Raw genomic sequence first — 17,803 nt, 5'->3', positions numbered from 1 at the left:
TATCGATGGATTGCGCCATGGAGCAAAAATTGAAATTAAAAAAAGGTGGTACATATAGAGAGCGCTCGTCGCCAAATTATGCATATAGTACTATTAAAAAAGCTAGTACGTGCTTAATTGGGGTGCTAAATTCTATTAAAGAAATACTAGTAGTATGTACATACTGAAGAGTTAAAGTAACGAGAAGAAACATAACATAGTTCTGCTGGGGGCTCAGCACAACACACCCCTCAAATTAAACTAAGCACACCTGAAATTAAACTATGCAACTAATCCGGTAGACACTGCATTAGAGTTAGAACCACCATGAGCAACGACACTGCCACCTTACTCCGGAGTCCTCGTCCACATCGTCGACTTCGTCCTTGTCCCTCTTCCTCTTGGCCGATACTTCTTTGCTTGAACCTCACACTTGGCTCTTGCTCTTCATCCAACCCTTGTAGATATTGAAACAAAGGTAGCCATCCATTGCAGTGTAGTGGATGTGGTCTATATCTAATACATTCCACTGCCATGCATGACGATGAAACGTGTAATGAGGTTTCTCTAGTTTACGGTACGAAGGATGAACCATGGCTCCTGCCAGGGTCAGCATTGAAGGCTGACGAGAGGGCAGCAGCCGATTCTTCTGGAGGTCGAAGGGGTTGCCTACAACGAGGCCTATCCCGACCCAGGACTTCTTTGTCGTTCTTAAAGTCTATAGTAACGAATTTCACTGTTTTGTCCTCACTCAACGTCGGCATGTCATATGTGGTAGACACGGCAAGTGTTATGTACGCAAACCTGGATCACGGCGGGCTTCTTCCTCTCTTCGTCCTTTAGAACCTTCTCTCGTCCCAGGACTGTGGTGTACTCAACATCTAGCCCAGCGACCCACTCGTCATATGAGTTTTCGAACATGCGTCTGAAGCGAGAAAGACATCCTTTCACCGTCGCGGAAGAACGGGTGTAGATGACGTCGAACTCATCGCCGGTGATGGTTCTAACCTTGTACTCACCACCGATCGTGGAGATTTGGGACGCCATGGATTTGGGAGGAGGGTTAGGATTAGTGGAACTGCCGTAATGTGAATGGATGGGACGAGTAGGAGTGAACCGCCGTAGTATTGCAGGACGTGCGGGGACGAGTAGGAGCGAACTGCCAGCGTGCGAATGGCAGGGTAGTGGCTTTCCATTCTCCCATGATACGGGCTTCCGAGAGCCCTTGGATCTGAGATCGAACGGTTGCATGGCGTGATTCTAGACCTATGGGTGAATATCCTATCCTGGAGGGTTATTCTGCAAATTTTCAGCAACTTAGCATGCGACCGTTTGATCTCAGATCCAAGGGCTGCCAGCAGCCCGTATCATGGTCGCGCCTACCACGACCGTCGCGTCGCTCGCGCGGTCGCGCCCTTGGAGATTTAACACGGTGCGTTAGGCTATCTGATGTTGGCATGTCATACATAGTCATCACTTAGTCACTCATACTACAACAAGGTTGGCTATAAGGTTGGCTATAAGTGTATTTTTTTACTCCTCTCTATCTCTTTCTTCGTACTCCCTCCGTCCCATAATATAAGAACGTTTTTGACACTAGTGTAGTGCCAAAAACGTTCTTATATTATGGGACACAGGGAGTACTAGTATTTATTGCATTTGCCAAGGAGTGACCTCTTCCAATGAAATGGTGTTGCTAAGTTTGCTTCATTTAATTAGCTATAGACTCAAAATTGTCTTTTCACCTAGGTACACGCGCTTAGCACCGTTTCTTCCTTGGGTCACCAAACTAGTCTCTCTCTTCTTGATTAACTTGCCACATCAGACTTTATGCCTATGTGGCAAGCTTAAGCACCTGTAGGAGCAAGTAAAAGTAAGTACAATAGTGCGCTTTACATGGCATTTTTGCATATGTGGAGGAAAGAGAGGCAAGGAAAAAGTGGAGAAGTGGGCTCTCATGCAAGAGCCAGCCTCTACTACATGGTGGAGCATTGGGAGAGGCACCTGTATGGAGGTGGTCAGGAATCGGGAGACTCACGCCGGTCGTAGCGCCGCAGTTAAAATGATAATGGCAAGTCAAATCACGGGGCCCCACCTGTCCAGCAGTAACTCGCTGTCAAATCACACAGCCCTACGTTTGCAGCAGCCTACTCCCTCGTCTTCTCGCGTCTCTGTCGAACCGACTAGGCGGAACTGCCCCGCCTACCGCGCAGGAAAAGCCCCGCCCTCGACTTTTAAATACAACTACATCCGCTTAAGAATCCAATGATATACTTTTTGTGACATAGTAACTCATATTTAGTTAGTCAAATGGATGACCTAGAACTACGTGCAGGCCCTATAAACCGAGACGCCTAAAAATAAAAAACCGAGACGGAGAGGGTAGTTCAGCACGTATCTTTTTAGATCAATATAGTCGGGATTCACCAAGGAGCAAAACCAAGTGGTAGGCTGCTCCTGTCGTGTTGGCGTAGCAACTCAAGCAGGGTCAGTCCGCACACGAAATGGCGACACACTTAACAGGACCCCTTTGGCCGACATGTGGCTCATCCACCGTCTTGTTCCACGTGCGATGCACCAAATTACAGTTCGGAGCAGCGGTTGGAATTGGAGGCACCCCGGTCGTAGCGCCGCAGTAGTAGAAAATGAGCGATGAGGGGTCAAATCACAAAGCCCCACCTTTCCCGCATTAAGCTGGACGGACGAAGCAACCATCATTTCACTCTAGGGCGCAAGAGCATAAAGAAAAGAGAAAACAATGATGCGTGCGGCAGCTACCTAGGGCACCCTAGGGTAGGGGTCTCCACTACAGATCCTTTTTTTGAAAGCGCCTCCACTACAAATCGGCTTCTCCCTCGTCCTCTTGAAGAAAACCGATGATGAGTGCGGCGGTAGGGTTTGTAGGAGTACTACGGCGTGCGGGGCCACGTCGTAGTAAACGGGTTCGAGTCGACGCCTTAAATATGTGTGGGCCGCTTGGTTTTACGGGAACGAGGCAGCATTTTGGGTTCGGGGACCAGTGGAGATATAGTACGTACAAAAAATTGTGGACGTAGGTTCGACCGAAAGGCAATGATGCATGGGCCCTGCATTTTGATATACCCGGGGCCGCGTGAAATTTGCTACTCTACTCAAAACTAGTAAGGTACACATGTATTGAACGCATGAGATTTCGAAACCAAATTATGAATAAATACACACTATAGCATGTAAAGCTTTGAGTCATACATGCATGATGTAGATGTTCGTTTAGTTCTTATAGTTCATCTCATTCAAAATCAATTAGTTTTATAAAAATGTTAAGATTCATGGGGTTGTGCATTGTAAATCATAAAGTAAAAAACAAATAATGGCAATTCATTTAGAAAAAAATAATCAATTATGATACAAAAGATTCTAGAAGAAAGGAGAAGTGCTTGTGTTTTGAGGTTTGTGCATTATGCTTAAGTTCAACCATGGAGTCTTCTAAATTGTACATGTGGCAGATCTGGTGGAATGTTGATGATATCCAACGGCCAATAGTGCTTGGATTTGCCTATCTCTGCACTATCAGATTAGCTTCATCCAGCGACCATCTTTCAAAGTTATTGGCACACTATATAGTTCTTGTGCCATAGTTGCATGTTTTGGAAAAAAGCTACTAGTGGGTTGTACTGTCTATTTAGGAATAGAAGATGTATACATGGAAGTTGTAGGGAAAGAGATGACATGGAGCATCTCAATTCCTATGAGTAGGGACTGGAAAAGAGATGTCATTTGGTTCACATCATAGGAACTTTTCTATTGAATCTAGAGATGACATGTATCTCAATTCATATGAGGAGGGATTAGAAAAGAGATGTAATTTGGTTCATATCATAGGAACTTTTCTATTGAATATACGGTAATGTTTATTTTCCTTTGAAATTAACGGAGTATAGGAATCCATTCATATGAACCAAGTGGCTCTAAAGCTATAAAAATGATACCATGTTTATTTCCTTTGAAATGTGGAGTATATGAATCTATTCCTATGAACCAATTGGCTCTAAAGGAAAAAATCCTATAAAAATCATATCATATAGAGTTCCTATGATATTCCTCAACACTAAAGGATGGTTGAAATTGCTGCAGGTGATACGATGGTCTTTGTTTGTAGACTCCTCACCCATCTTTATAGTTACCTCTCGAAGATGAATGAAATGATATATATATACAGGGTATTCTACATGTGCAATTTGGTACACGAAAACTCGGTAAAAGTTTGTGAGGTTCAAATTTTCAATATAAGCTATATGCACTGCATTTCGGAATGGAGGGAGCATACGGTAGTTGCTAACACTCACGTGGAAGATTTGTATGTAGGAGGAGTGGCTGTTCTGTTAAATGACATGGCAAAACTAACGCTGTCGGATGCCGATCTAACGGTTCTTACGGTGTTCGTCTAGAAAAGGCTTGTGGCGAATGCTTGTCGGATAATGATTTACGGACACATGCATTGCATTAATACGTGCCCCCCTCTCTCACACACACACGCACCCTCACGAGTCACGACTCTCCCGAGTCCTCTCACAGACTCGCACGTCGCACCCACCGTCAATCTGCAGGTAGACATCACGCACATATGTGCTCTTCACACCCTACCCTCATAACTTGTAGAAAACAAAAGGCGTCGCGCACATTTTATTTTAGCTCACACGTCACACACTTATACTATTACTCTTGCGGCGAACATTCTTTGGACATAGTATATTGTACTCTCACGAAGAGAAGCGGTGCACGCACGCACTAGTTCTCTCACACCCACTCGCGGGTACACGTAGGAGCGCATTTTCTTGAAGCTAGTACAACAAAATCACTCCACTATATATAAAAGCAGGAGCCTTAGCGCTTGCTTTACTAGGGTTCCTCTCGTTCACTCTCTCATGCTCTCCAGATCTAAGCAAGACATAGGTGGCCACATTCTCTCTCAGCTCACGGCTGGTCACAAATCCGGCCGGACAACCTCGATCGGGGCAGGGGTGTAGGTGCATCGTTCACGCTGTCGTCGGCGGCGAGGGAGGAGACCAATGGCTGCCCGCGTGTCCCGATCGGCGGCCATGCCGTTCTCTCCGAGAGAGCGCCGACTTGGGAGGGCCTCCGACCCCTTCTTCCTCCCTGTGGTATTGTGGTGAATATGCGGCCTCCCGACGCCGTCTTTGCCACATGCCGACGACCCTCGTTGCCGTCGTCTAACCACCTGTCTTCAAGGTATCCCTACATTGGTAGTAACTAAGGTAGAATGACCAACACAATCTAAAAGAAGCTGATTCGTACGTTTTACTTCTTGATTGCAGTGCAGGGACGAGTGAAAACAACTGCATCCTAGTCCGGAATGCACCTTCTACCAGTTCATCCATGGACCGAGGACTAGCTGGCACGGCCGCACCGCAGTTTTTTGGACAGATGCGCGGACAAGAGGCAGTGTGGTCTGCTTATTTCTGCAAATAGCGGTCCTTAAATTTAGTGAAATGCACAAGAATTTCACCTGGCCAGTACACTACATGGTTCAGTTCAGCATTCCAGCTGAGACCACAATTATAATTGGTTATTCTGGAATGAGAGAACCTAACCCTGGATGGTGGCAACAAGAAAAAACAAGAGTGAACTCCAGGAAATTTAAGCCTGCCGGGAGGCCCTTTGCTCAGAGAAGCCTTGCTTGTTTTTTCCTGATTTGTAAACCTTCTCACAACTTTGTCTTTTGTTGTGAACTAGTATATGTTTGTTATGTTCTATGAATCATTGATATGTATAAAATTGCTTAACTTGTGCTTTTCAAGTTTTTTATGAAGACAAGTTTAATGTGAGTGTTCCACATGAGCGCTGGCTAGTGTGTGAATGTTTGGAATTTAATACATTGTGGCCTCAGTTAACTGCATGAACCACTGTAACAAGATACATAGTTGCTTATATGTCAGACAACAGATTGTTGATTGTTAGCTGGTCGATAGCCTAGTGTTGAAGCAAGCTGAGCCAATGTGCCGTGTTTTGCACAACTGCTTACAGGTGGGGTAGCACCAACAGTGTTTACAAGTACTTATGTATACGTTAGCGCACAGTTCTCGAACGAGTGCTCTATTTCATGAAAACACACACTGCTCGTATGATAAACCGTGACAACTTATGTCTTACCATGCCATATTCATGAAAAAACTAGTGAGGATGCATCTGTTTCGGCAACAATTATGATGGTTCTCACATGATTCACGGGCACACAAAAGTAGCAGCAGTTCCCATAGACGGATTCAAACAGAGTACTAGCCCCAGAGGGGTCAATAACAGTCAAGGTTCGGATAATTACAAACAATCCAAACTACTATTAAACACTAGATGGGGCAACTATTTCATGCCTCGATCTAATTTGGGCTGGACACAAGACGAACCTTTCCATGAACATCATCGAGGACGTCCCGCAGCAGCTCAATCCTGTGAACCTTCATGAAGACAACCTTGTGGCCTTGCCACTGATAAACTTGTTTGTGGAGGCATGCCACATCATCTTCCTGTGTAAGCTTGACAAGAACAGTATGCCTCACAAACGAAGGAGTAGCTTTGAACTTCTTGTGCTTCAGTACACCCTGGACAACACGCCTGACAACAGTGAGGCTGGAATACAACTCTTCATTGGTATAACCGCAAATGGCTTCCAGGATCCAACAGCCTAAGAACTCTGTTTTCCCAGTGCGTATATTCAGGTCATCCGCCTCATAGCGAGTGACATGTACAACCACACAATCCTTGTCTGCATCAGGGCTCTAATTGAAACAGAAACAAATTTTGAATTACTTTTCAGTAAAAGGAACACAAGTTATTTAAACCACTATGTATAGCATGGCATCGAAGCTAATAAAATTTTGCATTATTAATCACCACATACTTAGATGAAAAACCACAATCGAGATCGGAAAAGAAGAAAATCACCTTGGGCAGCTCAACGGGGGGGGGGGGGGCACATCCTCGAAGGGGGAAAACTGCTCCTGCAGTGCCACGGGGGCTGTAACCTCAAACGGGGCGTTGACCATCTCAGTAGTGGCCGTGAGCGTATCTAGGGCCGGCTCAGTGGCTGCCTCCATCTTCTTGGATCTCTCTGTCTCGTGGGGATCAGCCTCCCGCGTCTGCTCCAATATCGGTAGATCTTTTCCTGGTTCTCCATGGTCCATCATGAAACTGACGAATACTAGGGGACCACTGAAAGGAAAACACAATCGCAATGACAATGAAACAAAAAAGAGGGTGAGGATCGGTTACTGCTTTGCGAAAGTTCTTTTTTTTCTCTAAACAAAATATACCAACATCACGGATCCGCTTACCTTCCCTTCGTTGGGAGAGAAGAACAGTGGCAGATGTGAGTGTTGCCTTTCTTGAAGACGGTGAGGGAGAAGGGGATGTAGCGAAGAGTGAAATGATGGTTGCTTCGTCCGTCAAACTTAGACTGCGGGGAGGTGGGGTTTTGTGATACGATGGCTCGTTACTGCCGCGCTACGACCGGGGTGACTCTCCGCCTGCATACTGCCTTCTAATTTGGTGGATGGCATTTGGGCCCGTGCGCTGCATGGCCCGCATGTCGGTGAACAAAGTATAAAGGCATTCGGTAAAGGGAGATGTTTCAGTGACCTAGGAGGAGCCAGAAGTGGTAGAGTGTCTCCACTGTACTAGTAGTAATTGTTTTTCTGGGTAGGTGTAGAGTGTCTCCACTGTACTAGTAGTAATTGTTTCTCTGGGTCCAAGACAAAACAGCCCATCCACACTAGTAAATAGTAAAATCAATTCAAAAGCCCATATATTTACTGAATGAGAGGCGCTACCCACACCCAGCACACCGCCCCCACCCCAGAAAAACCTGGGTGCTCTTCTTCCTCCTCGCTCCCACCCACCTCACGTCAGCTCGCTCTACTCGTACCCCCAAATTCCTCACCTCACTCCTACAGAAAACTCCAGCTCCCCTTCTTCCTCACTCCTACAGAAAACCCCCAGCTCCCCTTCTTCTTCACTTGCACTACAACTAGGCTCGTCATTCGTTACTCTGCTCAAATCCATGAGCGCGACGTGACGCCCTCGAGGAAAATGGAGTCAGCTGACCCCAGCGCCAAGAAGATGAGGCTCCCGCCAGTGGCGACGCCTGTTGTAGACCCCGCACCCGGCAGCGTGGGGAGAAGCGGCGACCCCGCCCCCACTGGATCCCAGGAACCCGTAGAATCTTGGCTGGACCGCATCAGTGATCTCCCGGACGCCGTCCTTGGGGAGATCATCTCGCTTCTCCCCACTAAGGATTGCTGCCGCACCCAAGTCCTCTCCATTCGGTGGCGCCCTCTATGGCGTGCCGTGCCCCTTAATCTCGATTGTCGTCAGCTATCTCTCTTCAATTGATTTTGAAATCCCTAGAGCCATCATCTCCTCCCACCAGGGCTATGTTCAAAGCCTCTGCATCCCGTCATGCTACCTGAGCAAGCATACCATGCCCTGCATGGTGGACGCCTGGCTGAAATCCCCTGAATTCATAGAACTACAACTGCTTGAGTTCTACTATTCCCCTGGAAATCACATACCACATACCGAACGCCATGAACTTGTGCCCTCAGCACCGATGTCCATCTCGTGGCTTTCCTCCTCTCTCCACACCGCCACCTTTGCGCTGTGCTACCTACCAGACAATCTGGTACTAAACCTTCGACTCCCATTTCTCAAGAAACTTTCACTTGTGCAGGTTCATATATCGGAGGCCTCATTGCACATCATCATCCACTCCAGTTGCCCTGCGCTGGAGTGGTTGGTGCTTGTTTTTACAGTTAGAATCGGTTATCTCCAAAAAAAGTTGCCTAACCTTGTAAGAATTGGAATTTCTTTTGACGGAAGGCAGCTCATCATCCAAGATGCCCCTTCACTTCAAAGGTTGATCCTTGATTCTAGTTATTCACCGTTGCAAATAACCGTCCTCTCTGCGCCTAAAATGGAGACCTTGGGTGTAATACATGATCTTTGTGCTCATTTCAATATGGTGTTTGGATCCATAGTTCTTCAGGTACTTTATATTATCATCTACACTTGTAACCATAAGCTGCATTTTAAATTTCTGCGCATAAGTTATATATCATCTTGGAGTACACATTTTGTACTAATATTATGTTCTATGCTCAATGAAGAGTTTCTCCATGGATGGCCTATCAATGGTGCTAGATTCTGTCAAGATCTTATATATTCAAATGAATAGTTTTGATCTGAACAAGATTATTGGCTTGCTGCAATGCTTTCTATGTCTGGAGAAGTTGTACATAAAGGTGATAATTTCACGCACATTGGAAGCCTGCATATAGTGTACTAGAATTAACCGTTCAGCTGTTGCTCTTTCGACACTCTTCTTTCAGACCTTAACTATTTTCAATCTTCATGTCTATTTAGGCAACAGGACGGGGTAAGAAAGTTATAACAAATCGGTGGATTCGTAAGCATCGGGATTTTCTCACTTCTCATGAGATTCGATTGAAGATAATAACGCTAGAACGATATGTAGCCAACCGTCCAAACACTAGATTTGTCACATTCTTCCTGCTGAATGCGAGGTTACTATTGTCCATCAGGCTTAAGTTTATCAGCAACATGGTTTTGACGGATGGGTATGTCGAAGAGCAAAAAAAGGAGTTTCAGGTGGGCAAAAGAGCTTCTGAACGTGCCAAGCTTCTATTTACAACATATTGTGGTCGTAGTCCAGTAAATTTTACGACCCAGGATGTTCATTCTATGGACCTGACCGATCCATTTGACTATGACTGCCGAAAACAGTGCTGGAGTTAGATGTTGTTGCCCTTTTCAACCTAGTTTTTTTGTAAACCTGATGAACAATTAACCCTTGTGCTTTTGTACAGTTTGTAAGCTGGAGTTAGATGTTCCTACCCTTTTTAACTCGGTTGTGACTGTCATATTTTCTTTGAAACAAGGCAAATGGCTTGCCATTCGTTTAATTTAGAGTGAAATATTGTAACAAATCCCAACCAAGGGAAATGACATCACTCTCGCTGGCTGCTTGAGCTCACTGTGCATTACAGAAGCCAAGTGATTAGCCCCCACCAGCTCCCACAAACTTATTTCGAACTAGCACATCAAATGGGCTGTAAATTTTCATAGGAAAGGCTGCATGACCGTGACAGATTTGGATTCTGACATTTGGGACCCGCGAGGAAATAGCCTATCCAAGGTGGTGTCGACTTACTAGCCAGTCAACAAACGATTCTGCCTACCAGCCGTTGGATTGAAATCCAACATCGGTCGTGTATCTTCTATCTCTTGTCTTCTTCTTCCTCTAGCCGCCAAAACCAAACCACCCCGTCAGCTCTGCCTGCTCCCGCCTCCCATGGCTGGCTGCGCCTCCGCCGCCCTACCGTATGTACCCTCCAGCGTTGGCCAGTCCCTCCCTTGTCAACATCGTCAACAACCGAGAGGAACAAGGAGATGACTGTACGTGGAGAGGATGACAGTAGGGACCCACCAGCGTCATGGTAGTACGCAAGCAAGTGCCTCTATATTACAAGCCCAAAAATATGGTTCCTCCTAATGGTTGGACATCTGGCGCTCAAGCCATTGTCAACGTAGTCAATAAACGAGAGAATTACACTACGAGCGGCTGACACCAGGGACCTAGCAGGTCGCACAGTTTTTTTAGGAACAAGCAGTTGTTACCTATACTAGTTATAGCGACGGATCAGGGTAACAACGGGGCTGTGCGGGGGTTGTGTCCCGTCTAGCCAGGGTTTTATTTATGTTTACCACATCATGAGCCCAGTTGTGTTTTTTTTCTTGCTGAAAATGGCTAGCCCAGTTCTATTTTTTTAAAGAAATACCCAAACAAGGCCTACTTGCTTTATCGGCCCTGCTGGGCTGCAAACCTTTCAAGACGAGGAGAGTTTCATTTGGTTTGCCCAGAAATGGGCTATACATTTTTAAAACACATCAAACCGGTAATTAGTTTCAATTTTTTTCATTACAAGATTTTAAATTCCATTGATTTTTATGCATGGACAATTATTTGGATTTTATATTTATGTAAATTATTTTTCAAAATAGTTTGAATGTGAACCGATATTTCTGGATTAAAAACAGTTGACCGCATCGAAATATGCAAAATTTCGTATACTTTTTAACCGTGGCCACAATATGGGGTGTAATGCTAACAAAAAGAAGATGGGCTCCAAAAAAATTCTTAAGAATTAGCAAATGGGCTGTACATTATTAGAAATAATGGCAGATGGGATGTATGCTGTTTTCCACAGATTTGAGGCTGACTTGTGCGCCTACTAAAGGTTGACGTGTATGCTTTCATAAGAAAAAGGTTGACGCACACGCAACGCCCTGTCAACTTAGTCAACACACGAGAGCAGTGACTGTTGGATGTCCATCCAACGGCTGTCGTGCTTCTTCAATCTCTGCTCTTCATGCTCCAGCTGCTCAAACAAGCGCCGGTAGGACTGCCTGCTCTCTCCTCCCGCAGCCGGCTATGCTGCCGCGCAGGCCTCATGGCCCCACCGTACTCCCATCGTTGGCCTAGCCATCCCTCTACCCACCCACACATGCTGTTATTCTCCGGGGACGGCAGACGAACCAGTAAACCCTCATACTCCTCCGCGTGGGAAACAACTGCCGAGTATTCCCTGGCTTCGTGTCGTTCCCTTCCTAAGCCTCGCCGTCGTCCACCGCCCTGGTGCTCTCGGTGCGGCCTGGTCAACGTGGTCAATTAACAACATCCATTGGAAGTGGACTGCACGTGGAGAGGCTGACAGCTGGGTCCACGGCTGCATGCAAGGAAATGCCTCCTTATTACACGCAATATAATATTCCTCCACCTGACAGCTAGGACCCATAGGAAGGGCCTTTGTATTTCACGAAAAAATTGTTCCCCCCGCTGTTAGGTCGGACCCACGAGCTATATCTTCGCACGCAAGGAAGTGCATCCTTATTACGCCCAAAAAATTGAATACCCCCTGCTAGCTGGGACCCACCATATTGTTGGGCTGACTTGTGGGCCTACTAAGTTGACGGGGACGGAGGGCTTTGTCAATTTAGTCAATACACCAGTGACCGTATGATGTCCATCCAACGGCCATAGTGCTTCTTCAACCTCTGGTCTTCTTGCTCCAGTCTCCCAAAGCAGCGCCGGTCGTGCTGCCTGCTCCTGCCTCCCGTGGCTAGATGTGCTACCGCGGAGGCCTCACTGCCCCCATACTACTCCCACCATTGGCCAGGCCATCCCTCCACTCACCCACACCCCCTGTTATTCTGCGGCGACAGCAGCCTCACACCGCAGCCGAACCAGTGAATGCTCGTACTCCTCTCCACGTGGGCATCCACTGCCGCGTCTTCCCCGGCTCCGTGTCGTCCCCTTCCTAGGCCTTACCGTCGTTCACCGCTGTGGTGCTCTCAGTGCGGCGTGGTCAATGTGGTGAACGACCGACTTCCATCGGAAGAGTACTGTACATGGAGAGGCTGACAGCTGGGTCCACGGCAGCCGCAAGGAAGTGCCTCCTTATTACGCAGAAAATAATTATTCCTCCTCCCGATAGCGGGGACCCACCGGACGGCCACCAGTATTTTGCGAAAAAATGTTTCCCCCTGACTGCTGGGACCCACTGGAGGGTCCATCGTATTTTGCAAAAAAACATTCCCCCCGCTGTCAGCTCGGACCCACCGGAAGTGCCTCCTTATTACGCACAAAAAAATGAATACTCCCCCGTCTAGCTAGGACCCACCTCGGTGGGAGGCTGACTTGTGGGCCTACTAAGTTGACGGGGACGAAGGGCTTTGTCAACTTAGTCAATATGAACGATTCTAGCTCCAGTGACCGTACGATGTCCATCCAACGGCCGTAGTGCTTCTTCAACCTCTGGTCTTCTTGCTCCAGCCGCCCAAAGCAGCACCGGTCGTGCCACATGCTCCTGCTTCTCGTGGCCGGCTGTGCTGCCGTGGAGGCCTCACTGCCCCCTACTATTCCCACCGCTGGCCAGGCCCTGCGGCGACGGCAGCCTCACACCACAGCCGAACGAGTGAACCCTCGTACTCCTCTCCGCGCGGGCTCCCACTGCCGCGTCTTCCCCGGCTCCGTGTTGTCCCCTTCCTAGGCCTCGCCGTCATCCACCGCCGTGGTGCTCTCCGCGCAGCATGGTCAACATGGTCAAGGAACGACTTCCATCGGAAGAGTACTGTACGTGGAGAGGCTGACAGTTGGGTCCATGGCCACAACCCAGTTTTTTTGTGATTTGCCAAGTAACTCGCTTTGTCAGGCCTGTTGGGCTGCAAATCTTTCAAGACGAGGAGAGATTTCATTCGGCTAGCCGAGAAAATGGCCCATCAGTAATGAGAAACGGGCTGTACATTTTTAAAACACATCAAACCGGCAATTAGTTTCAAATATCTTTTTTTCATTTCGAGATTTTAAATTACATTAATTTTTATGCGTGGAGAATTTGTTGGATTTTATATTGATATACATTTATTTTAAAAATTAGTTTGAATGTGAGTCGAAATTTCGGGATTAAAAATAGTTCGGACCGCACCGAAATATGCAAAATTTCGTATAATTTTTTAACCGTGGCCACAATATGGGCTGTAATGCTAACAAAAAGAATATGGGCTCCAAAAAATACCTTAAGAATTAGCAAGTGGGTTGTAAATTATTAGAAATAATGGCAGATGGGCTGTATGCTATTTTCCACAGATTTGAGGCTTTCCTAAAAAAAGGTTGACGCACAAGCAGTGACTGTTGGATGTCCATCCAACGGCTGTCGTGCTTCTTCAATCTCTGCTCTTCCTGCTCCAGCCGCTCAAACAAGCGCCGGCGGGACTGCCTGCTCCCTCTTCCCCGCGGCCGGCTGTGTTGCCACGCAGGCCTCACTGCCCCACCGTACTCCCATTGCTGGCCTAGACATCCCTCTACTCACCCACACCTGCTGTTATTCTCTGGCGACGGCAGACGAACCAGTAAACCCTCGTACAGTCGTACTCCCCTCCGCGTGGGAAACAACTGCCAAGTCTTCCCTGCCCCCGTGTCGTTCCCTTCCTAGGCCTCGCCGTCGTCCACCGCCCTAGTGCTCTCGGCGTGGCGTGGTCAACGTGGTCAATGACCGACATGCATCTGAAGGGGACTGTACGTGGAGACGCTGACAGCTGGGTCCACGACCGCACGCAAGGAAATGCCTCCTTATTACGCGCAAAATAATGATTCCTCCACCTGACATCTGGAACCCACCGAAAGGGCCTCTGTGTTTCGCGAAAAAACATTACTGCCGCTGACAGCTCGGACTCACCAGCTATATCTTCGCACGCAAGGAAGTGCCTCCTTATTACGAACAAAAAAATGAATACCCCCCCTGTTAGCTGGGACCCAGTATAGTGGCAGGCTAACTTGTGGGCCTACTAAGTTGACGGGGACGGAGGGCTTTGTTAACTTAGTCAATATGCACGATTCTAGCTCCAGTGACCATATGATGTCCATCCAACGGCCGTAGTGCTTCTTCAACCTCTGTCTTCTTGCTCCAGCCGCCCAAACCAGCGCCGGTCGTGCCTCGTGCTCCTGCCTCCCGTGGTCGGCTGCGATGCGGCAGAGGCCTCACCACCCCCTACTACTCCCACTGCTGGCCAGGCCATCCCTCTACTCACCCACACCCCCTGTTATTCTACGGCGACGGCAGCTTCACACCGCAACCGAACCAGTGAACCCTCGTACTCCTCTTCGCGTGGGCACGCACTGCTGCGTCTTCCCCGGCTCCATGTCGTCCCCTTCCTAGGCCTTGCCGTCGTCCACCGCCGTGGTTCTCTCCGCGCGGCGTGGTCAACATGGTCAATGACCGACTTCCATCGGAAGAGTATTGTACGTGGCGAGGCTGACAGCTGGGTCCATGGAAACCGCAAGGAAGTACCTCCTTACTACGCGCAAAATAATTATTCCTCCACCTGACAGCGGGGACCCACCGGACGGGCCACCGTATTTCACGAAAAAAACATTTCCTCCCTGACTGCTGGGACCCACCAGCTACACCTTCGCACACAAGGAAGTGCGTCCGTGCAAAAAACAAAACGATTCGCCCCCCTGACTGCTAGGACCCACCAGCTACATCTTCGCACGCAAGGAAGTGCCTGACAGTCGGGACCCACCTGGTCGAAGCGTAAGTAGCGTTGTCATTCTGGTCACGAAAGTGTACGTACATATATACTGGTCGATGTAGAGGTGCGCACGTGTCTTAGTAGAGGCGCGCATGTAGCATGTACACGTACGTACAGCGGCCAGGGTGCAAGAAAGAAAATATGGCCACGTATGTGTACATACGGGCAGGGTCTCGAACGCCTACTCGTGCATACGTACGACCAGGGCTCGTGTACATGGTTGGGTCGGAACGGAGAAACAACGTCGTCGTCGTGTTTATGGGGAGGCAATGGAATGCGTCGTGTTCATGGGGAGGCAACGGAATGCGTCGTGTTCATCAGGAGGCAACGGAACGCATGGGAGCCAACCGGCCAGGTCGGAACGGAATGCATGGTCGTGTTCATCGGGAGGACTTGGATGGAACAGGTGATGGAAACGAGGCCTGGCATACCGCAGAACGGAGGAAACGACCTTGTGTTTGACCGGCCACGTTCGAAACGGGATCCTGTTCATTGGGAGGGGTGTGGCGTACCGCAAAACGGAGGAAACGGACCTCCTACAGTCGAAACGGGGGTCCTGTTGATCGGGAGGGGTGTGGCGTACCGCAAAACGGACGAAGTGGACCTCCTACGGTCGAAATGGGGGTCCTGTTGATCGGGAGGGGTGTGGCGTACCGCAAAACAGATGAAACGAACTTGTGTTGGAGCGCTACGGTCGAAACGGGGGTCCTGTTCATCGGGAGGGGTGTGGTGCCGCAAAACCGGACTCCACGGGATGCTGTTCATATCCACCGCCGACCTCCTCCAGCCTCCACGGGCTACCATCGACCTCCTCCAGCCTCCACGGGCTCCTGTTCATCCAGCCTCCACCATGCGCTACTCCACCGGCTACTATTCAACCACCCCTCCACGGGCACCCCTCCACCGTCTACTGTTCATCCAGCCCTCCACACCACGGGGTCCTGTTCAACCAGAGGCAACGCCACCGCTCACTGTTTATCCAACCCCCCCGCAACGCTCACTGTTCATCTAGAGAGGCAACATCGATCGACTTTAGTTAGCAGCAGTAGCGAAGGAATCGCTCGACCAGGTTCTGTTGACAGCCATCGTTCGATCGCTCGGGTTCAGTAATGCGTAGCCTGTAGTGCAATCGCTCGGGTTCAGTTAGAGCCCAACGCCTCGCTCGGGTTCAGTTAGAGCCAACGCCTCGCACACACGCGCGTACGTGTACGAGAGAAACACGCATCGCTTGGCCCCCGACCTCCCACCGTAATCGGGAACTCCCCAAAATTTTCCTCGCCCTCACTTCTACCACGGTTTTTTCCGTCATGGACGGCCCAAAGAATGTCATGCAGCTGCGTCTCTGGCCCTCCCAGGATGAAAAGCCCATTTTCTGTCATGATTTTTTGTCATAGAAGTAGGAGCCCACCACATCTATGATGATACCGGGTTTTGTCACAATTATTGTCATAGAAGTGCCATATGTATGACAGAAAAAGTTTCGTTCGGCCCAAAATGTCACGGATGTGTCTTTTTTTTTTGTAGTAGACAAGTCTTGGATTGCTTCCGAAGGATCTTTGTCACCTACATCAATTGGCAATTGCTATACTTGCGAGACGTTAGATTCATCAAACTTCACATCTACCGTCTCTTCAACTTTTCGGGTGAAATTGTTGTAGACACGGTAAGTGTGAGAGTTTGAGCCATAACCTAGTAGGAAACCTTCATGAGATTTAGGAGAAAATTTTGAACGATCATGCTTATCAAGAATGTAGCACTTTGAGCCAAATACCCGAAAGTATCCAACTTGGGGTTTGTTACCGGTGAGAAGCTCGTATGCCGTCTTGCCGAGTAGCTTGTGAAGGTATAGACGATTCATTGCATGACAAGCTGTCTCAACCGCTTCTGCCCAAAAGTGTTTTGGCGTCTTGTACTCATCAAGCATCGTTCTCGCCATTTCGATGAGTGCCCGGTTCTTCCTCTCAACAACTCCATTTTGTTGAGGTGTGTACGTAGCCGAGAACTCATGTGAAATCCATTGTTCGTCAAGAAAGGTGTCCACATTGGCGTTCTTGAACTCCGTTCTGTTGTCGCTGCAAACCTTCTTGATCTTCACTTCAAATTGGTTTTGGGCCTTCCTAGCGAAGTTTTTGAAGATCTTTTGGACCTGAGATTTATCATCAAGAAAGAACACCCACGTAAATCTTGAAAAATCATCAACAATGACCAGTCCAAACGAGTTACGACCGAGACTCTTGTAGGCATTGGGACAGAAAAGATCCATATGAAGTAGCTCGAGCGGTCTCCTTGTGGTCATGATGTTCTTCACGGGGTGGCTTCCTCCAACCTGTTTTCCTGCTTGGCAAGCACTACAAAGTCTACCCTTGTCAAATATAACATCTTTAACTCCAAGGATATGATCACCTTTAATAAGTTTGTCAAGATTTCGCATGCCCACATGACCTAACCGTCTATGACACAACCAGCCTTTAGAGGATTTAGCAATTAAGCAAGTTCTAGGTTGGGCCTTTTTAGTGAAATCAACAATGTATAGATCACCTCTACGTATGCCGGTAAAGACCATTTTATGATTATCTCTTCGAGACACTTGGCAATCTACTTTAGTAAATAGGACATTGAATCCAAAGTCAGCTAGTCTAGATACAGAAAGTAAATTATAGCC

Source organism: Triticum aestivum, chromosome 2B, assembly GCF_018294505.1.
Source record: "Triticum aestivum cultivar Chinese Spring chromosome 2B, IWGSC CS RefSeq v2.1, whole genome shotgun sequence".
NCBI classification, from domain to species: Eukaryota; Viridiplantae; Streptophyta; class Magnoliopsida; order Poales; family Poaceae; genus Triticum; species Triticum aestivum.
Note: the sequence above shows the minus strand (reverse complement) of the source record.